This window comes from Candoia aspera, chromosome 1 (assembly GCF_035149785.1).
Source record: "Candoia aspera isolate rCanAsp1 chromosome 1, rCanAsp1.hap2, whole genome shotgun sequence".
In the NCBI taxonomy this organism is placed as follows: domain Eukaryota; kingdom Metazoa; phylum Chordata; class Lepidosauria; order Squamata; family Boidae; genus Candoia; species Candoia aspera.
In genome coordinates, this window is record NC_086153.1 from 28,789,968 (window position 1) to 28,812,925 (window position 22,958).

The following is a 22,958-nucleotide window of genomic DNA, read 5'->3' on the forward strand; positions in this document are numbered from 1 at the left end:
TCAGCCTGCCATCAGCCAGGAGGGCTCTGCATGCTCTGCCCCACACAAGGAAGTTCCTCCACTGCCACCATCCGGCACAAAGGAGGGAGCCATCTGGAGAGGGCTGCCCTGGATTCTCTTGCCCTGCTAGGAAGGGAAGGGTCCCACGCCACTGCTAGCCAGGGCAATCCTCCCGCCAGGCAGTGAGGTGGGGACATTTCTATGGTGCCTCCCGCATGCATGGCTAGGATGCCTGGAGGCACCTTCTGGTGGCAGAGTGGCCATGGCACTAACTTCGCTGGCGAGCGCATGAGCAAGGCCAGCCAAGACTCGTGAGTCCATGGCTGAGAGCTTGCGCTTCACCAGGAGGGTATTGGGCAGCACCAGTGGTGGGAGCATCAGCTGAATGCCCTCCCACTTCCCTACGCATTGGGTGAGACCCCCTGCCCGCCACTGTGCTCGCTGAATGGGAATGAAGGGCCTTGCCTTTGCTTGGAAGTAGCACTACCCTGCTAGAAGTGCTACTTGGCCAAGGGCTTCCTGTGCAGCAAGGTGGCCGGAGGGGGAGGCGATGGCAGCCTGCACAGCATGGCTGACAGAGCCCCTGTGCTGTTGGGCTTGAAGCCAGACAGCATTAGTTAGCCTAGCAGAGGCAAGGCAGGTGAAGAAGATGATGAAGGTCAGCAGAGGGGTGGTTGTAAATGCATGCTGGCCGCCAAGCACCCAAATTTTTATCACATGACTGTGGGGGCACTGTGACAGCCAGAACTTTGAGGACCAGTCATAAGTCCATTTTTTCAGTGCCATCGTAACTTTGAACGGTTGCTGAACAAATGGATGTAACCTAAGAACTACCTATATTGTGCCTATGATATTGTCAAAGGTTTAATTTGCCATCAGGAGAAATTAACCAGCAGCATCAAGTGATAAGGAAAGTGACAGAAAGTCCCACCTAACTGACTGTAGCATGCGTATACAGGTAGTCTTCACTTACCGACTGACTCATTTAATGACCGTTTGAAGTTACGAGGATTTACAACCATTGGAGTGCCGTGCGATTACATGATTGCCATTTGAGTGCTTTGCAACTGGCTTGTGGCAAGCAGAGTTAATAGAGAAGGCAGAAGTAAACTTGTAAGTCATGTTGTGATGTTTTACTTAGCGGCTGTAGTGCTTAGTGGTGGAGTTACTGGTCCCGATTGTTGACGCTAAGCAAGGACTACCTGTGTTTAATATGGATATGGAACTGAAGCACAGTGCCTACCTTGACCCATTGCACTGCTGAACTGATGGAGTGTTCCTTCAGATGGGCATGTAAATTCTGATGGGGAGTGGGGGAGCAGTATCTTCTGCTTGCAGAACATCCACATGGCCACTTCTACCACACAGTGAAGTATAGGAACAGTCCAACTGTTTATCATGCCACCTTGTTCTTTTGCAAGCATGCAGGACCTTCCCTTCTTGTTTGACACTTACATATACTCAGTGCAAGCTTTCTTGTGTATTGACCTGATGCACTGCACATATTAGTGCCAAGGACATTTAATGAAAAGATATCCAAAATCTTCTGTCTGAAAAGCTCCATTTTGCATTTGCCTACTGGCAGGGCTGCTTCTGTCCTTAAATCTTTCCTTTTTATTTGTTTTCAGATTTACTGTATCTTTTCCATACAATATTTAGGATTCTTTTCCCTTGTATTTCTTTATTTGAGGAATATGGGGGAGATGATGGTATATATGTGTATTTCTGCGTAAGAGAGAGAATGCTTGTTAGATTCCCTGGAATACAAATTGGTTAATTTGCAGGGTGGATTAGACACAGGGTGTGATATAAGTTTGGTTTGTATTAGCATAATGGTATCATAAAAATGTAGATTTGGAGGTGGAAGTTATTGGAGACATGGCTAATACAGTGTTGCAGAAGAGGTGCACAGTATTTACACTGCATTTGACCACATAAACTATGTCACGCACAAACACAATTTTTCATTACAGAAAGGAGAACTGGAAGATTGTCTTTCTGTTGCAGAGCAGTCACGATCCCCATCCTATAGTCATTAAAATAGTACACAATAATATACACATCCTCATAGCCACACGCACACACCTTTAAGAAGAACAAAAATAATAATAAAAAATTAAAAACCATAATTACGGTATAGTTAATATTTCATATCCTAATACCACTGCCTAGAGGTAGCAGGTTTAGTTGATTACTATTTGTTTGCAATGCAGGGAAAACCTGCAATCACTGTGAACATAAAAGGATTGCAATTAGATCTATTGGTTGAGAGCTGTACCTCTGCGACCTACTGCAAAGTGCTTAGCACTATCAGACAGATAATGCTTAGCTGCAGCTGGCACATCTGGACATAATAATATGAACCAAACTGACATAGCCACTAAAGGCTATTTCTACCCTTACTCACTGAAAGCAGGAAACAAATCTGGGTTTTAAAAGAATTTATCAACAAAAACAATATACATAGACTTACAGTCACACACTGGTAACTCTGAATGTGTCTTTTCCAACAAGTGGGCTTCTGCCTCCTTATAAACCCTTGAAGGAAAACAAAGTGAGCACAGAAGAGATGAACGATAAGCAAATTAGGGCCAAAATGGAATTATAAATACAAATATTTCAAAACATGGAAGATGTGGATTTCCAAATGCCAACCTGATTTGTATATTGCTGTGTGTGGCTGGGATGAGTTCATAAATCCAAAAGTATGTCCTGCTTAGTGGACTGCCAACGAACTCCTTGTGCAGAATCTGTGGGCATTTGTGAAATAATTAGAATTATGGGTGGTCTTAAACTCTGGTATCCTGCCACAAGACTGTAGCACTTTACCTCTAGTTCTGTTGTGTCACAGTCTTTTGACAAAGTGGGTCCTAGGCTTTGAGAGCGCTATCTAGGCCATAGTCTCAACCTTTCTTGAGTGCTTAGTCAGCTGATCAGAAATGGCAGATCCCTGTTTAAAGGAAAGGCAGGGAACTCTTGTGGTTGAGGGATGTACACAAAGAAAAAAAGGCCTCTGAAAGCCACAGTGGTGATGTCATTGGACAGTAGAGTCCACAATCCCAAGCTTCCTGTTTTTGCATTATTTGGGGGCATTTATAGACAAAATAGGTTAAACCTAGGAAGCTCTGGCTGGATTTGCCAATGCATTAGCTATTGACTAGTGTCTGCTAGTCTTAAACAGCACCTCTGTTTGTTTTGGATTTGATTCTGGTCCATTTCATCAGATTTGTTCCTTTGGGGCTCAGAAGTCCTCTATGCACCACCTGCTAGGTTTCTCCAAGTGATTCAATGCTCAAGTCTTGTCTAATTCAAATCATTCTCTGCCAGAGACAGCTAACACTGTTGGACATCTCCATCTGGTATAATTGCTACAGTTACTCCCTGATAGAGACACTAAGTGAGATTCTCTGTTCCAAATGAGAATGGTTGTACGGAATAGGGAAGAGCTGTTTTGCTGCCAACTGTGCATTGTGCAACATGTCATATTAGCCCCCTGTTTCTGTGCAGGTTTAATATGTCTTCTCTATTTCTGTCAGCAACAGATCAGGTTTTATTGTACATTATCTTATATTGATTAAGTGTTATTTGGAAAGATTTCTGCTTAAGCGAGATACTCAAAATTAGAATCCTAAATTCTAGCTTGGAAAGTGTGGCCTTTAATTGCTTTTTAACCTCATTCAGCCCACCTCTTTTACCATAGTGCATCAACCAGCATTGAAAATGCTGCACTGAGTATTGGTTGCAGTAGGTCTTCAAGATTCATGTCATGATTCTGTGATAATCAAACCATTGAAATTGAATAATTCATCCTTTTCCTTATTAAAAAAGCAAATTTTGCAACTGTAAAAATATAAGGCAAGGGTGCGTTTCATTTTGTTCAAAAGATGAGAGCAGAGAAAGGAACATCAGTTCTCAAAAATTTGGGAAACGGTAGAGTACAGGATAAAAATAATATACAGTACATCTGTATTTTCATTCAAATATTTGGGTCATAATCTCTAGGTCAGAGTCCACAGAAAGAAGGAAGTTTGTATCACAGCTCATTTGCTTTTGCACAACATACTCCTTAGAGGTTTAAAACCCTGTGGTGCAGTTTTATTCAAAAAAGGGGCCTGGAGTTCTTGATTTGCTTATTTTATAATTAGCCTTTAACAAATTATGCACAATATGCATCAACTACATAACAAACTAAAACAAAAAGCTTTCCTTGCTTTTTCCCCCAGTATATAATAGTAAAAAATCCCATTTCCTCTCTGCTATTTTCCTGTCTGTGATTCTTAGCTCATTCCCCCAATTATTTCCTCCAAAGAAATCCTTATAGTTTGATCCACTTTGACCCAATTCAGGTTGGGGTTGCACCTGCCTCCACATTTTGCAACTACAGAATACTGGCCAATGGGTGAAGCTTCCTTTTTCTCCAGATGTGCCTTGAAAATACCAAATCATGCCACCAAGAAATTTCCACAGAGTACAAATTGCAAAAGGAGTCAGAGTAAAAACATACCTAATATTCAAATATATAGGCCATCTTGTCCTTATGGTAAGCCCACCCTTATCCAAAAATTCTTAGATATTACCTGCCTAAAGAAGTTCTGTCTCCAAGAGTAATTAAAAAGCTGCCCCAAATACCAGCTGAGAAGAGATGGAATTTGAGAAAATACAGATAGGCTATATGATTGGTGAAATGGCTGTCCATGATGAATCAGAGGTAGTCATTCAGGTTTCATTTGAAGGAGTTTCTTTTAATCCTCTCCAGAATAGTTTAGTGAAGAAGGGAAGATTGTTCTTTACAGATTTTAGAGCTATGACTTCAGCTTCACACCAGGAGAAAGCAAGCAAGCAAGCACAATCTGTTTGCTCATGAAACATTTTGTGCTTCCTAGCTTCAGTTGGGTATGTGTGTGCCCAAAACAGTCACCTAAAAATGGATGAACCTCAGACAAATGAAATAAGGCTTGCCACTGTGCACAACCATGGCTATAGATTACTGTAAGGAGACTTTGTTTTTACACAAGAGAAAATGTTAAATAGTTATCTCTCATTATTGTAGGTGCAATCTTGAATAATCAAGATTTCTTTTTACATCTATCTAACATTCATCCTGAATAATACATACATTGGTTCTGAGATGGTACTATGGAACATGCCCTTCCTTATCTGCAGTGAAAATCCTTTAATTTGCTATTATGGTCTCCAACAAATATCCTGGGTCACAAGTTAAAGCCACAGATTTAAACTGATCCAATGGATTGGTCTTCAGATTGGTCTTCTGCCAACTGTTTCAGCATTCACTCTCCATTCTTGTTTAGGGAGAGATCTAAAGGTGTTCTAGATAAAGGTATAACCCTCATAATGGGGTAGATTAGTCCCACCATTGATTAAACATTACTGTAGCCAGAGGTTTACAGTTGTAGACAATTTGATATATCCCTAAGCCAGTGATATTGCATCCCTGGAAATAGAAATGTGGTTCAGAAATTACAAAGTTTTGCTCTCTTGGGCTTGAAGGAATGGTCTGTGTTCTCAGGGATTCCTGGCTTCCCCACCTATCAGTTCCTAGCAGCATGTTATCATGGTTAATTAAAGGAGCCCAAATGCAGAACTGCCAGCACACCAGGATTAGGAGTTTGAAAGACAGTGGAAATCTGTTCAGAAATATGAAAGAACGTTAGCAATTTATTCTATTTTATTTTTGTAAAGAGAGTGAAGGGATGTGAATTTAAGTAAGGATCCATGAAGTGGGACAAAATATTCTGTTATTAGCCAGCAAGTGATGGTAGTTCTCTGTGCTACATTAATGGACAATGCAGTCAGTTGTGAGACATCAAGTGAACACTGACTGGCCAGCAGTCCTCTACAAGTTCTAGGCTTACAAACTTATACCGTAAGCATGCTCAAGGCTCCTGATGTCTGAAAAGATCTAAAAACAGTAAGAACTGCTCAGATTAATCACAGATGCATTTTAAACTGGTTTCAGAAGAGTTGGGAGACAGAAAGGCTGATTGTCTGGAATGAGCCAGAAAGGGAGGATTAAAATGTCTGCTAAACACATATAAGCTTTTATCTTCAGTCAGCTGAAGACATAATAAAAGACAGAACTCAAAAGCATCAGCATCCATGGAAGGAGTGGAGGAGGGGCCAATGATGCTATATTTCGATGACATCAGAACTTGTGACGCAAATAATTGAAGTGTTTGCATGATGTTGTCATCATGCATATGTCTTTATCTTGAAGCCATTGTGACTTGCTACAGACGCTGCTGCTCAAAAGATGCAATCAAATCTAACACTGTTTTAGTAAACAAGTAGTATTATCAGCCACAATCCTTTAGTGGCCAGAAATAACAATGCAATACAGTAATGATTGTTATCATCAGAGAAGAATTCAGGCAAACTCATCTCTAAGCATTCAGCAACTGTTACCGTTTTTCATAAAAAACACTGACTGACACTGAAGCTTGTAAATGGCAGTGCATAGTATTTTGCAAGATATTCCAGAGAAATTACAAAGTTATTGAAGCCAAGTCATATCAAAGAGCAAAATACTCAATATTGTTAATTCAGTTTTGCATCTTAGGGATACCTGAAAAGACATTTGTTAATGAGAATGCATTTCTATCCACACTAAATACAACAAATAACTATAAGAGAATGCAGCAACCAAAAAAGTAGTTGAAAAGAGGTCCCTAATATGCTTTGATGTATCACAGTCTATAGATCAAACAATTGCTAGTGCCAAATATGCTGGCAGGACCAATGAATACTGAAATTTGGATTTTTTTACTGTAGATTTATGGTGGCAATGGTACTGCCTGGAAGGTAAAGGTAAAGGTAAAGGTTTCCCTTGACATTAAGTCCAGTCGTGTCCAACTCTAGGGGGCGGTGCTCATCTCCATTTCAAAGCCGAAGAGCCGGCGTTTGTCCGTAGACAGTTCCGTGGTCATGTGGCTGGCATGACTACACGGAACGCCATTACCTGCCCACCGAAGCCTTTACCATAATGATTTAGAGTTTAAAATTTAGCGCTGGTACAGAACAGTGTTGGAAAATTGAATAGTGGACAGAAAATTACAAAAGTGATTAGTGGGTAGACAAGTGAATGGTCATGGCAGAAGGGTCTCCCTTGGTCTTTGTCACCAAATATTCTTCAAGCAAGAAGTAGATTTCCAGTGATTTCTCCCTTTCCTGGAAGCTTATTGTCTACCTCTTGCATTGGCCTTGTCAGGCAGTGTGAGGCCCTGTAATAGTAGTAGCAAAGGATGATGACCATCATCATCATCACCATCACCATCATCATCATCACCATCACCATCATCCCCCAACCCTAATACAGATAATCCTGGATGTAGCTTCAAGTGTAAGGGGCAACAAAAGAAAATGGGTAGAGGTGTTTAAGAGAACATTAATCTCTTAGGAGTGACGGCAAAGGATGAATAAAATTCACCAGCAGAGGAAGTAAAGGTAACAAGAATCTTACCCCAATTTCATTCCTTGTGGCTGACTTGAAATTAAAAGGCATAGTCCTCAGGATTCTGCTGAAATGACTGGATTCTGCTTTTAGACTCTATGCCATGGTCCAGTAACCCTTCTCTAGTAGCTTCACTCTAGACTACAGAAAATGACAAAAAGAAAAAGAAAATCACTAGGAAGCCCTAACCTCATAACAGAGAGTTTTTGCTAAAAATATACATTCATAATAATATTATTGAGCGGGCATAGATGAAGAAGGCCAGGGAAAGTGTAAGCAATAAGAGAGTGAGCAAGGTCAGTGTACTTTGCCCGGGGGGCTGCACAATCAATAAGAGCTGGTCAATAACTGCTTTATTACTACACTACACTAGGAGCAAAATCATTTTTAAATTAAGAATATATTTTGCAAAACTGAATTAACAATATTGAATATTTTGCTCTTTGATATGACTTGGCTTCAAAATCAAATTATTAAATATGGAAATGCCTCTTGGTTTAGCTAAGGTGTGTCTATTTCTGTATGTGCATGTACATTTCTTTGTTTTATGAATTTGTATGAAATCAGCCTTAAGAAAATCACGAACTGATAATGCCACGAAAAGTCCCAGCAATATAATAAACGAACTCCACATTCATTTGGGACTGTGTATTTCCTAAAAATGGAAATTATGCTTGTCGCATATCATGCAATCAATGAATAATTCAAGGGGATAAGACACCCGGAACAACTAGTACTGTAATAACTTCACTAGGTGTTCATGCTCTACGTTATGCACTTCTGTCATAATATTTTGCCTTTCTCCTGAGTTTTGTCAGGTAGTGTCCTAACAACCAGGAAACACACTGAGACAATGAACTGGTCTCTAATATTTATTACTAGTGCTTAACAGGAATCCTAACAAACTGAAGAAGCGTGGGAAAAACCCAGCCATATAACCCCCAAGGGTTAAGGCGGTCCCGATCTGTGTCTCTTTGAATGGCTGAACAATTCATCAGTGCTACGCATGCGCTTGACAGTCTGGGTGGGAGCCCCCTGCTCGCCATCCTTACTCATGACAGGTAGACAGAGATCTTTTCACGGTCAGTACTGGAGATCTGGAATGCCACCTATCATGTAGTTTTGCCACCACAGCAAAATACAACTGATTCTGCAGTATCATTCATTGCTGCAAATAGAACTTCCAATTTGTTTGTGTGCATGTGTGTGTGTGTGAGCGGGGGAAGGGCAAAGCACAATGGGAACATCATTCCAGCAAGGAGGTTCCATCTATGGGTAGGTGGAACCCACATCTGATAATGCCCCTTAAATTCCCAATTCAAATCTCACTTCTGCTCATGAATTCACTATTGGTTTATTCACTCTGTTTTAGCCTCAGTCCTCCATTGCATTATAGCAGATAAGAATACAGATCTATCTTATGAGGGTTCACAACCTGAGGTTACAGAGCTGGATGTGGCCACTAAAATCTTGGCATGTGGCCAATCTTGGCATTTGACCACTGAAAAGTTGCTACTAAAGTGTAATTTTAATGTGAACATTATTAAATATATGGAAAATTATCATACAAATTGACTGTAATAAATCACCTCCAAATTAAATTAAATTAAATTAAATTAAATTAAATTAAATTAAATTAAATTAAATTAAATTTTGTATTGGTGTCACCCAGCTGGTTCAGGCTATGCCAGTTTTTGACCTAACAAGCCCATTCCCCCAAGGTGCCAATTAGAAATAAATGTGGCCCTTGGATCAAAAATAATTGCATACTCCTGCATTACAGGATTGTTGCAAGAGTCCCAATTAGATGAGACATGTGAAGAGTTCCATACTTGAAAGAGTTGTACCAGTGTTTTGAATGATTAAAAACTAAAATAAAGAACATGGCCTTATCTGTGTTGTCACCAGGATTGTAAAAGACAATCCTTAAAGAGGTTCACTTTGGTTTTGCCATATCCTTGTTAATAAGGACCTTGGGTACCGAGAAAACCTTGAGAAGAGCAGGATAGCTGACATGCACGTGTTATTTAACACGAGTCGCTCTTGGAGTGAGATGCATGATGACGAAAGTTGAATAAGTAAATAAATAAAAATTAGGTTTGTGGTTTAAACTGTGTTTTTATTTGAATTTGTACCTTATGTACATAGACTGTGGTTTTAGTACTGTGTTAGCTGTTTTGGAAAAGGGAGATAAAGATATTCAAATAAATAAATGAATAAGAATTAATTATGGGCAGAGATAGTATCTGGGAACCTAATAAGAAGCAAGTGCATCTGAAAGGAAAAAGGGCACCATTACTTAGAAAGGCCATAGCTACGTGGTAGAGACTGTGCTTGACAAAAATACAGTTTTAATCTCCAGCAATTACAGGAAAGGCTGGGAAAACCTCCAGTCTGAAACCTTGGATAGCTATTGACAATCAGTGCAAACGATACTGAACTTGGTCTATGGCAGCTTTCTACGTTCCTATTATGCCACATCATTCTTTATATTACAGAAGTCATCCTATGTCATATAAATCATCTTGGAAAATGCAGCATAATTGACTGGGAGCCTATTGGACAAAGAAAACCCACAGCAGGCTAAAATGGTTCCGGGCTGGGAAGAATACAAAGAAACATTCCCTTTGTTAATTGATCGGCATGTCTGGTGAGGCGGGCCAGCTGAGACATGTCAGAGGAGACTTGATCTGCAAGCCTAAGTAAAATGAAGACACCTGGGAGAGGCTCAAGTGTTGTCTGTGAATAGCAGCCGCTGCATACTTTCCAGCATGAAAGGGTAAAGGCGGTGGCTGAAAGCAGGCCAGAGGGCAACCCCCCCAACTCATCCTGCAGCCTCTCTCCAGCCAACCATTGTTAATAGGGACCATCTGCGTGAGGGTTGTTTGTGAACAGAGTGGGTTGCCCCCTATTGGCTCAGTCAGTTCAGAGGCCTAGGATTTACGTGGCAGGAAGTGGTATAGACCTAGAGTTCAACAGCAGCTTGTCTTTCAGGATTCTATCAATCTCAGCCAAGTCTCACCTTCTCCTTTAAAGAATTTCCACCCCTTCTTATTTTATTTATTTATTCAATTTGTCCCCACCCATCTCCTCCCATCGGGGGACTCTGGGCGGTTTACAATAATTGATTAAAACAACAACCATATAATAAAATAAAATATACAAATATAAAATTATTCTAATAAATAAATATAAATAGGAGTAAAAAGTAAAAAAGTCCACGTGGCAGAAGAATCTAAAATGGTCCATATGTGAGAGGAGTGGTCTATAGCAGCCATCCCCATGTAGATCTATTCCCCTCTCTGCCCCAAGCGATGCGGCAGAGCGAGGTCTTCAGACTCCTCCGGAAGGCCAGGAGCGATGGGGCCAACCTCACCTCTGGGGGCAGCATGTTCCACAGGGTGGGAGCTACTGCAGAGAAGGCCAGCCTCCTGGACCCCGCCAAATGAAGTTGTCTTACAGACGGGGTCCGCAGCATGCCCTTTCTGCACAATTCTTCCATGCTGCTTCTCAACTGTGGCCCTCCCACCCAGAATGGTGCCATTTTCCTTTCTGCCTAAAAAGTGAAGCAATCATTCCAATCAGTACAGACAAAACTGAGTTAAATGGACCAATGGTCTTAATATGAAGAAGCTTTCTGTATCTCCTATGAGCTAAGAGAATCATCTCAGTCTTTATTAGGTGACAATTTGAGAGCTAGTTTCAAATATTTGAAGGGCTAACATGTACTGTGGAAGGTGACGCACATTTTTGTTGTTTTGTCGGATACAACTCAAAAGTAAACATTTGGAAAATCTTCCTGATGATACCTGTTTGATAGTGGGTCAGTTTACTTTAGAGTTGGTAAGCTCTCTTCCATGAAAAGCTTTTAAGCAGAAGTTGGGTTGGGTCTAAATTGTTACCAGTGGTACTATGTAGTGAATACATGTATTGATTTATAGCTGCTTGATTCTTATAAGTATTTGAAAGTTTGAATAGAGATGTACGAAAAATGAAACATGCACAACCCATTCAAAGCTGGCCAAAGAAATAAACGGGTTTCTTCTGGAAGAATTAAATTCATGGAACATGTGGAAAGATATTGGAACAGAGACTTTTAAAAAAACTAAGCAGGGGACAGTTCTCAGAACAATCAAGACTGTTCTCAAAATATGAATTCTTGTTTTCATACCAAGAGAGAATTCCTATATGAACTAGATGCAGTGACAGCACTCCGGTAGGAAATGCCAAGAGATTTGAGAAGAGAACCAACCTGGGTATGGCCTTGTTTGAAGTTATAAAAGTGGAAAGGAACACTTTGAAGCAGTTTGATACTGAACAAGGGACTTTGTACAGTGGGCTTCCTATCTGGACAGCTAATCTTTGATTTAGGTATGCAAGGGTATCCACAGGTGGATGTCAAAAAAGTCAAGGTAGCAGTTGTGACTGTGAAATCAAAGTCCCACTGTGGATGCCCCAATATGTATGGGTTTGTGTGTAAGCAGAAAGTAGATAAATAAAAATTGTACACCTCTGTGTCATGAATCTCTGGATAAGGAAGAACAACATATAGCTTTGGAGATAGTACAGAGACCTTTTTTATTTCCCTTTGTGGGGCAGGAGGGCCACATATTCAAAGTACCACTATTGTGGATCCTTGCATCAACACGGAATTGGGTTTGATGGTCCGTGAAGAACATACAGTATATAAAATAAAATTCCCGACTTAAACTAAACTATGATATCTTTTCCCCACTTTGATTATTGGGCAGTTTAGAAATTAAATAAATAATGATAATAAATAATAACCTGTTCCCCATGCCTTGTTCATGCCCTATCTCTTGTTTCTTGACTGTCTATTTTAAGTTTTTGTTCCATGGGAAAAGGGACCTATTAGTGTGATCTATATGAAGCACTATAGACAGACACACATTATATTACTGTTAGTTTTAAAAATATATACTTGCCCCTTTGGAGTTTCTAGATTTTTGCTGATCTTTTTAGATGTTATCAGAGCTTCATGTGGATACTATAAAGGGAGTACGAGTGAATAAATAACAGCAAAGTTTGGTGCTTGTTTACTTTATTTCATAAATGAAATAATCTAACATGTGCTATGTTGGTACTTACATATCAGTTGGACCTATATGAAACCCTGATAAAATACAGTGGCAAAAACTTGCAAAAATTCAGACAAGGGGGAATATTTATTTATTTTACTACCCCAATCTAAATGACTTATAGTGTCACCTCCCAGAATTTCACTGATCTGTGATGCATGGATAATGTGATTATATAATTTGATCAGTACAGGTAGCCCTCAGGTTACAGCCACTTGTTCAACGACCATTCAAACTTGCAACGGTGCTGAATGAGGGGGACTTACGATGGGTCCTTGGAGTTCTGGCCATCTCAGCGTCCATGCACTCATGTGATCATGATCCGGGTGCTAAAAGTCAAAGAGACTCCAATGCACTCCACAGCAATGGAATTGAGTAGCTCCAGCAGGAATGTTGCTGTGCAGAAGAGAGGCTGGTACAGCAGCAACAAACCCAACTGATTTGTAGAGCCAAGACCCTTCATCCAAGGGTCTCTGTCAGGTAGACCAAATCAGGAAACTAACTTCACAGGAAGATTATAGCTATACTTTATTGAGAATCATGCAAGCATCATATAGTGCTTTACCACCCCTTCCTCTGATATCCCAGTGAAGCTGGGAGCAGCCTGCCTGATTTTCTTTCAAATACTACCTTGTTTCCCTGGACTTAAGGAATATTTCAGCCCTCTCTGCTTAGATAATGATATTTGCCTATTCCCACAAGGGAATTCCCTCCTTGATTTTCTATAGTCTCCTATCTAGTTACCTGCAGTGCAGTGTCTCTGAAAACCATTAAGCCTTCCCAGATAGCAACACCTACTCCATCCCTTTGCCCTGTATTCATGGCTGATGTCACCCTTGAAACCCAAGCAGACACGTGTCTGAGAGAGGAACACTTTCCTTTGATGATACATGCCAAATTGGCTGCCCGATCCAGAATAAGATCATGGATGAGGACAGTCTTGAGGACAGAGCTGGCATTTACAGTAGCAATAGCAGTAGTAGCAGCAGCAGCAGCAGCTGAAGGCCAGGGCTACTGTGGATCCAGAGACTTGGTTTTGGGACTGAATGCTGGGGGCTAGAAGATGGATTTAGTTTCAAGCATAAACTCCACCTTCCCTATGGACAGCCCACCTCTAGATGCCTATCTTAGTCATCCTACAACCAGGACGTCACTGCCTGCCCTTTCTCTATCATCGGTCCTCCCTCTTCCCTACATCCTGCCATCCCTCTCCCAGAACCCAAGCATCATCTATCTTACCAACCACCCAGTGGCCAATAATGTATCTCAGCCCAATTATCAGCTGGCAATGACCCCAATCTGCTTCTACCTGCCACACTCAGCAACTGCAAGACATGGCAGAATGTAGTAGGCTACCTAAGCTGACATAACCACTCTCCCCACATACATTCAATATCCCCTTCCTAAGTCTTCAAATCCTCAGGCCAGCAGCTGCCACAATACATACCTACATGTTCAGTGAAGCTTTCTTTTACTCTTTCTTCCCAGCAACCTGTATTTAATGGGATGATGATGATGATGATGATGATGGTATGCTCTTTTTGAATCTGGAAGTAGCACATAGCCATCACACTAGCAGCAACTGATAAGCCCATCCTCCATGACTTTTTCTTATTTTTCTTCTGGTGCTAATGGCTGTTGCCACATCTTATGGCAGTGATTTCCACAAATGAATTACACGCCATGTTGCTATCTTTTTGTATATCCTGAATTTCTTGCCAATTAACCTTAAGTGGTTAACGTGCTGGCCTAGAAACCAGGAGACTTTGAGTTCTAGGCCTGCCTTAGGTATGAAAGCTGGCTGGGTGACTTTGGGCCAGTCACTTGCTCTCAGCCCAATCCACCTCACAGGGTTATTGTTGTGGGGAAAATAGGAGGTAGGAGCATTAGGTATGTTCACCACCTAAGATAGATAGATAAATAGAATAAAATCATAATCATAATCATCAGTGGCACTGAATTGCCAGTCTATAATACATAATAGTGATATGTTCCCCATAATCAATCTCTATGGACAGCCCACCTCTAGATGCCTATCTTAGTCATCCTACAACCAGGACGTCACTGCCTGCCCTTTCTCTATCATCGGTCCTCCCTCTTCCCTACATCCTGCCATCCCTCTCCCAGAACCCAAGCATCATCTATCTTACCAACCACCCAGTGGCCAATAATGTATCTCAGCCCAATTATCAGCTGGCAATGACCCCAATCTGCTTCTACCTGCCACACTCAGCAACTGCAAGACATGGCAGAATGTAGTAGGCTACCTAAGCTGACATAACCACTCTCCCCACATACATTCAATATCCCCTTCCTAAGTCTTCAAATCCTCAGGCCAGCAGCTGCCACAATACATACCTACATGTTCAGTGAAGCTTTCTTTTACTCTTTCTTCCCAGCAACCTGTATTTAATGGGATGATGATGATGATGATGATGATGATGATGATGGTATGCTCTTTTTGAATCTGGAAGTAGCACATAGCCATCACACTAGCAGCAACTGATAAGCCCATCCTCCATGACTTTTTCTTATTTTTCTTCTGGTGCTAATGGCTGTTGCCACATCTTATGGCAGTGATTTCCACAAATGAATTACACGCCATGTTGCTATCTTTTTGTATATCCTGAATTTCTTGCCAATTAACCTTAAGTGGTTAACGTGCTGGCCTAGAAACCAGGAGACTTTGAGTTCTAGGCCTGCCTTAGGTATGAAAGCTGGCTGGGTGACTTTGGGCCAGTCACTTGCTCTCAGCCCAATCCACCTCACAGGGTTATTGTTGTGGGGAAAATAGGAGGTAGGAGCATTAGGTATGTTCACCACCTAAGATAGATAGATAAATAGAATAAAATCATAATCATAATCATCAGTGGCACTGAATTGCCAGTCTATAATACATAATAGTGATATGTTCCCCATAATCAATCTCTATGGACAGCCCACCTCTAGATGCCTATCTTAGTCATCCTACAACCAGGACGTCACTGCCTGCCCTTTCTCTATCATCGGTCCTCCCTCTTCCCTACATCCTGCCATCCCTCTCCCAGAACCCAAGCATCATCTATCTTACCAACCACCCAGTGGCCAATAATGTATCTCAGCCCAATTATCAGCTGGCAATGACCCCAATCTGCTTCTACCTGCCACACTCAGCAACTGCAAGACATGGCAGAATGTAGTAGGCTACCTAAGCTGACATAACCACTCTCCCCACATACATTCAATATCCCCTTCCTAAGTCTTCAAATCCTCAGGCCAGCAGCTGCCACAATACATACCTACATGTTCAGTGAAGCTTTCTTTTACTCTTTCTTCCCAGCAACCTGTATTTAATGGGATGATGATGATGATGATGATGATGATGATGATGGTATGCTCTTTTTGAATCTGGAAGTAGCACATAGCCATCACACTAGCAGCAACTGATAAGCCCATCCTCCATGACTTTTTCTTATTTTTCTTCTGGTGCTAATGGCTGTTGCCACATCTTATGGCAGTGATTTCCACAAATGAATTACACGCCATGTTGCTATCTTTTTGTATATCCTGAATTTCTTGCCAATTAACCTTAAGTGGTTAACGTGCTGGCCTAGAAACCAGGAGACTTTGAGTTCTAGGCCTGCCTTAGGTATGAAAGCTGGCTGGGTGACTTTGGGCCAGTCACTTGCTCTCAGCCCAATCCACCTCACAGGGTTATTGTTGTGGGGAAAATAGGAGGTAGGAGCATTAGGTATGTTCACCACCTAAGATAGATAGATAAATAGAATAAAATCATAATCATAATCATCAGTGGCACTGAATTGACAGTCTATAATACATAATAGTGATATGTTCCCCATAATCAATCTCTTCGTTTTCAGTAGTGTATGGTCAATCCAAATCAGCTTAATATTATTTTATGAGGAATTTCTTTCTATTCCAGGAATTGGTGTAATGACCAGGAAATAGTTAGACAACGTTATTTGTATCAGCACTTCCCTTTTGAATATAGAAATAGCGTTGAGTTCCTGATGGCTCATCTTGTTCTGGAATCAGACTGTCACTCTCAATTCTAAGAAGCTTTAAATCTTCTGCTACCTCCTTCTGCAAGTAGCAGTTAGCACCTCTCTGTGCCAACTGTTGATCTGCCTTGAATATAGAATTGAGTGAGGTTTGAATTGAGTGAAGCTAGGACAGAATTGAGTGCTCACAGAAACCTGCTGCTCACAGTAGATGAAGTGGAGTCTGCAGTGCTCTGCACTGGGGCTATTGGTGTAGTCTAAGCATCTATGGAAGTATGCTATTCTACCATGCAACTTGTTGTTTATTCGTTTAGTTGCTTCCGACTCTTCGTGACTTCATGGACCAGCCCACGCCAGACCTTCTTGTCGGTCGTCAACACCCACAGCTCCCCCAGGGATGGGTCCGTCACCTCTAGAATATCATCCATCCACCTTGCCCTTGGTCGGCCCCTCTTCCTTTTGCCCTCCACTCTCCCTAGCATCAGCATCTTCTCCAGGGTGTCCTGTCTTCTCATTCTGTGGCCAAAGTATTTCAGTTTTGCCTTTAATATCATTCCCTCAAGTGAGCAGTCTGGATTTCTTTCATGGAGGATGGACTGGTTTGATCTTCTGGCAGTCCAAGGCACTCTCAGAATTTTCCTCCAACACCACAGTTCAAAAGCATCGATCTTCCTTCTCTCAGCCTTCCTTATGGTCCAGCTCTCGCAGCCATATGTTACTACGGGGAACACCATTGCTTTAACTATGCGAGCCTTTATTGTCAGTGTGATGTCTCTGCTCTTAACTATTTTATCGAGGTTTGTCATTGCTCTTCTCCCAAGGATTAAGCGTCTTCTGATTTCCTGACTGCAGTCAGCATCTGCAGTAATCTTCGCACCTAGAAATACAAGTCTTTCACTGCTTCTACATTTTCTCCCTCTATTTGCCAGTTATCAATCAAGCTGGTTGCCATAATCTTGGTTTTTTTGAGGTTTAGCTGCAAGCCAGCTTTTGCACTTTCTTCTTTCACCTTCATCATAAGGCTCCTCAGTTCCGCTTTGCTTTCAGATACCATCAAAGTGGTATCATCTGCATATCTGAGATTGTTAATGTTTCCTCCAGTGATTTTAACTCCAACCTTGGATTCCTCAAGCCCAGCATGTCGCATGATGTGTTCTGCATACAAGTTGAATAGGTAGGGTGAGAGGATACAGCCATGCCGTACTCCTTTCCCAATCTTAAACCAGTCCTCTGTTCCGTGGTCTGTTCTTACCGTTGCTACTTGGTTGTTATACAGATTCTTCAGGAGGCAGACAAGATGACTTGGTATCCCCATACTGCTAAGAACTTGCCACAATTTGTTATGGTCCACACAGTCAAAGGCTTTAGAATAGTCAATAAAACAGAAATAGATGTTTTTCTGAAACTCCCTGGCCTTTTCCATTATCCAGCGGATATTGGCAATTTGGTCCCTAGTTCCTCTGCCTTTTCTAAACCCAGCTTGTACATCTGGCAATTCTCGCTCCATGAATTGCTGAAGTCTGCCTTGCAGGATCTTGAGCATTACCTTACTGGCATGTGAAATGAGTGCCACTGTTCGATAGTTTGAACATTCTTTAGTGTTTCCCTTTTTTGGTATGGGGATATAAGTTGATTTTTTCCAATCTGATGGCCATTCTTGTGTTTTCCAAATTTGCTGGCATATAGCATGCATTACCTTGACAGCATCATCTTGCAAGATTTTGAACAGTTCAGCTGGGATGCCGTTGTCTCCTGCTGCCTTGTTATTAGCAATGCTTCCTAAGGCCCATTCAACCTCACTCTTCAGGATGTCTGGCTCTAGCTCACTGACCACACCGTCAAAGCTATCCCCGATATTGTTATCCTTCCTATACCGGTCTTCTGTATATTCTTGCCACCTTTTCTTGATCTCTTCTTCTTCTTTTAGGTCCTTGCCATCTTTGTTTTTGATCATACCCATTTTGGCCTGGAATTTACCTCCAATGTTTCTAATTCACTGGAAGAGGTGTCTTGTCCTTCCTATTCTATTGTCTTCTTCCACTTCCACGCATTGCTTGTTTAAAAATAATTCCTTATCTCTTCTGGCTAACCTCTGGAATTTTGCATTTAATTGGGCATATCTCCCCCTATCACTGTTGCCTTTTGCTTTCCTTCTTTCTTGGGCTACTTCTAGTGTCTCAGCAGACAGCCATTTTGCCTTCTTGGTTTTCTCTTTCTTTGGGATGTATTTTGTTGCCGCCTCCTGAACAATGTTGCAAACGTCTGTCCAGAGTTCTTCCGGGACCCTATCTACTAAGTCCAGTCCCTTAAATCTATTCTTCACCTCCACTGCATATTCCTTAGGAATATTAGTGAGCTCATATCTAGCTGATCTGTGGGTCTTCCCTAATCTCTTTAGTCTGATCCTAAATTGTGCAAGAAGAAGTTTGTGATCGGAACTACAGTCAGCTCCAGGTCTTGTTTTTACCGACTGTATAGATGTCCACCACCTTTGGCTGCAAAGGATATAGTCAATCTGATTTCAATGTTGTCCATCTGGTGCAGTCCATGTATAAAACCGTCTCTTAGGTTGTTGGAAGAGAGTGTTTGTTATGCAGAGTGAGTTGTCTTGGCAAAATTCTATCAGCCTACGTCCTGCTTCATTTTGTTCTCCCAGGCCATGCTTACCTGTAATTCCAGGTGTCATTTGACTGCCCACCTTAGCATTCCAGTCTCCTGTGATGAAAATAACATCTCTTTTAGGCGTGCTGTCCAGTAGGTGCTGCAGATCCTCACAGAACTGCTCTACTTCAGCTTCTTCAGCATCTGTGGTTGGGGCGTATATTTGGATCACTGTGATGTTAGATGGCTTGCCCTGCATTCAAATTGAGATCATTCTATCGTGTTTTGGATTGTATCCAAGCACTGCTTTAGCCACTTTACTATTAATTATGAAGGCTACTCTGTTTCTTCTGTGGTCCTCTTGTCCACAGTAGTAGATCTGGTGGTCATTTGATGTGAAGTGGCCCATTCCAGTCCATTTCAGTTCACTGACGCCCAAAATGTCTATCTTTAATCTTGACATCTCACCAATAACCGCATCCAATTTGCCCTGGCTCATAGATCTTACATTCCAGGTTCCAATGGTGTGTTGATCCTTAGAACATTGGATTCGCCATTCACCACCAGCACCGTCGGCCGCTAGCCGTCCTTTCGGCTTTGAGCTAGCTGCGTCATCACGTCTGGGCTAGTTGAACTCATCCTCTGTTCCTCCCCAGTAGGATTTTGACCATCTTCCGACCTGGGGGTCTCATCTTCCGATGGTATACTGACATATCTCTGGTTGTACTGATCCATTGAGTTTTCACGGCAAGAATACTGGGGTGGGTTGCCATTACCTTCCCCAGGGATCGCATTTAGTCTGACCTCTCTGTCATGACCTTCCCGTCTTGGGTGGCCCTTCATGGTTTAGCTCGTGGCATCATTGAGGTGCTCAAGCTCCAGCACCACAACAAGGTAACAATCCTTTGCTGAAGACCATGCGACTTAACCAAGGGAAATACAAAACGTGATCACCCATATTAGTGCTGAAATGGGGAGGGCAATGAAAAGGCTTGTGTGTCATACTAAAGACACTGTTTTTTAACTAGCTTGTGACCTGTTGCCAACGTAATGGGTATTTTGCTAGCACTAATGTTTACTTGTTAGCAAATGCCCATAATGATGGCAGGTGTCCAGCTAGCTCAATGGGCTGGGCTGTCTGGCTCAGTTAGTCAGAATGTAGTGTTAATCATGCCAAGGCTGTGGGTTTGAGTTCCACATTGGCTGGTTAGGAAACTATGTATTCTCTTATTCACTCTGAAAGAGATCAGACAAGCTCCTGGAGATTATCTTTCTCCATAGCTGCTGTATGAAAAGCCAAATAGTAAGTCAGTGTTCAAGGGCACTATACCTGGGAGAAATGCAAGATGGAGAAAAACAGTGCAAAAGAGAACTATTGTTTTCATGTTTTGAATTATGGCCTACTTAGAGTAATGGACTTAGAATAAAGAGCCAATGTGGCTCTTTAGATAGCATTCCTTTTCCATATAAAATGAAGAACTCTTGATTTCAAAGGAATAAACGAATTATGGAGTCCTTGGTGTTCTCTGAGCTTGGTTGTTTTGTAGGAAAATAACCAAGCTCAGAGAACACCAAGGATTCCACAGTCCAACCCTGAGCTACATATAGTCTTTTCTCTTAATAAACTAATTAGTTTAAGTTTGGAGATACCATTAATATTAGGGGCTTAACATAAAACTGCCGTTGGTTCATCTAGTCCAGAATTGACTACTTGAATTAGAAAAGGCTCTCCAGTTTCTCCAGTAGTTTCTCAGCTGCTACTTAATGTGGAAATGTTGGGAAATACACAGAGTCACCTCTTGATCTACACAGCTCTATTCTGTCCTCTACTTCTTGATAACACCAGAGTGCAATGTTAGCGTGTTGTGGAACCTTGGCAACAGGCTTTGATAGAAAAAGATTTGTTGTTCTCAAATTAATATATTGCAACACAACCGTATCTGCTTGAGTGAACTTTCACTACAGGCTTTTGAATTTTGTTTCTTGCATCCCATAGACAAGATTAGACTTGCTATCAAAATTCACAAGGCACTATGTAGTCTTCTTGCTGTATTTGCATTTTGCAAAATGCATACATTTTCATAACAAATTGCTTGCATTTCTGGTAATGTTTTAACCCCTTTGAGCAACAGTTTCCTCCTAACATAGCAAGGCATCATTCATGCATATATGGTGCAATTGCCACTTCGTCATCATTGGACTCTCATGGTACTATCTGCAGGAGATAGCCACCCAGGTTTGCACATTATGTGGTTACTTCATAGGGGTGCAAATTACTTTTGATTAATTATTCCTGATGGGTGGGTAGGGGAAATGCCAAGTGATAATAGGAATTTCTTTTCTTTCAGAACTATACCAGAATGGAAATTGAACAGTGCATTTGTGTGGGAGTGAGTGAATGAGGCAATGAGAGAGAAGGACTATCTATTGATCTATACATTATTTCATTCCTTTGGTAGAAAAAGGCATAATGGAGAGGAAATAAAGGAGACAGATGGGGAAAAGAAGGTGATTGGTTCCTTCTATTAAGACCAACTTTTTTCGAGGCCTCATTTTGTTGGCTTTCAATTAGTGCCAGAGCACAAACAGTGTATGGTCACCTGGGATTCTTGAAGGTCCCAATTAGGCTTTTCAGAAGTACAATATTGGGGAAGGGGAAGGAAACTTGACCTTTTGGGGCCTGGATGAGAAAAAAAGCCCTTCCTTTCACTGGCTTTCGTTCAGATTGTGAAAGAGCTTGTGACTCTTGTTGGGTCAAAAAAGCCTTACCTGTTTTGTTATTCCTCCAAGCAGGTGTTATGTGAGAACAAGCAGGTGTTTATGGGCTCCTGACCTTGAGGATGGGCTGCTGACCCACCGCTCTTTTCCTTATGACTCATCTTTTCTTGAAAAGGGCTGGGCTCAGGTTTGTGGAAAGAGAGGCAAGACAATTATCCTGGAGATGTTAAAATAAGCCTCCTTTATGGTCCCCTATTCATCAATGGCAGTTGATCTGTTTTGCTGACAGATGTCTCCCTCATTTAGGTCTCAGCTGGAACAACCCATGATGAATTGCAGACATTTTTAGTGTTTGCTGAAAACGGCCTCCTTTTGGTGAGGTTTTATAGAACTCTTTATGAAAATATGTTCTTATGCAACATGGAGGCAAATCATATTGGCTTATAAATACGATCAGTATGAACACACACTTCAATATATTTGAATTTTAGAAGAAAAAAGCTGGTTACTTTCATACCTGGAATACCTGCCCTTTAGGGAAAAAATGGAAAAGATGAAAAATGTATTTGAAAAAAGCTTGGGTGCTTCATTTAGTCAGCTGTCTTACTGTTTAAGTGCTTTAACTAGCGGAAGGATCTTTGGGTGAATCTAACAAATTATAAATATGTATTGGGGGAGAAGTAATGGCTCTTAATAACGTCTACTTTAAAAAAAAAATCATTTAAAAATGCTCATCTGTCCTTTTGTCGGACTGACATTTCTCTTCTTTGTAAAAATTGGTAATTTTGAAACAATCAGATTTATTATTTAGCATTCCAATAGCAGCCCTTTGCAAATATGATTAATCCAAGAAAGAGCAGCACACAGAGAAAACAGAGTTGAAGTTTCAGTAACCAAGGGAATCACCTGTAAATTCTAAAGAAGATTTGGATTTTAACAGGAAAAAAAAAGAATTACATCAATGTAATTAATTGATGGTTCATTTCTACCTATAAATTAAACCCAGGAGAATATTTTGCAGAGCTGCAAGGCTATCCATCCAACACGGAAATTGTGAATCAGTGGGGCTTA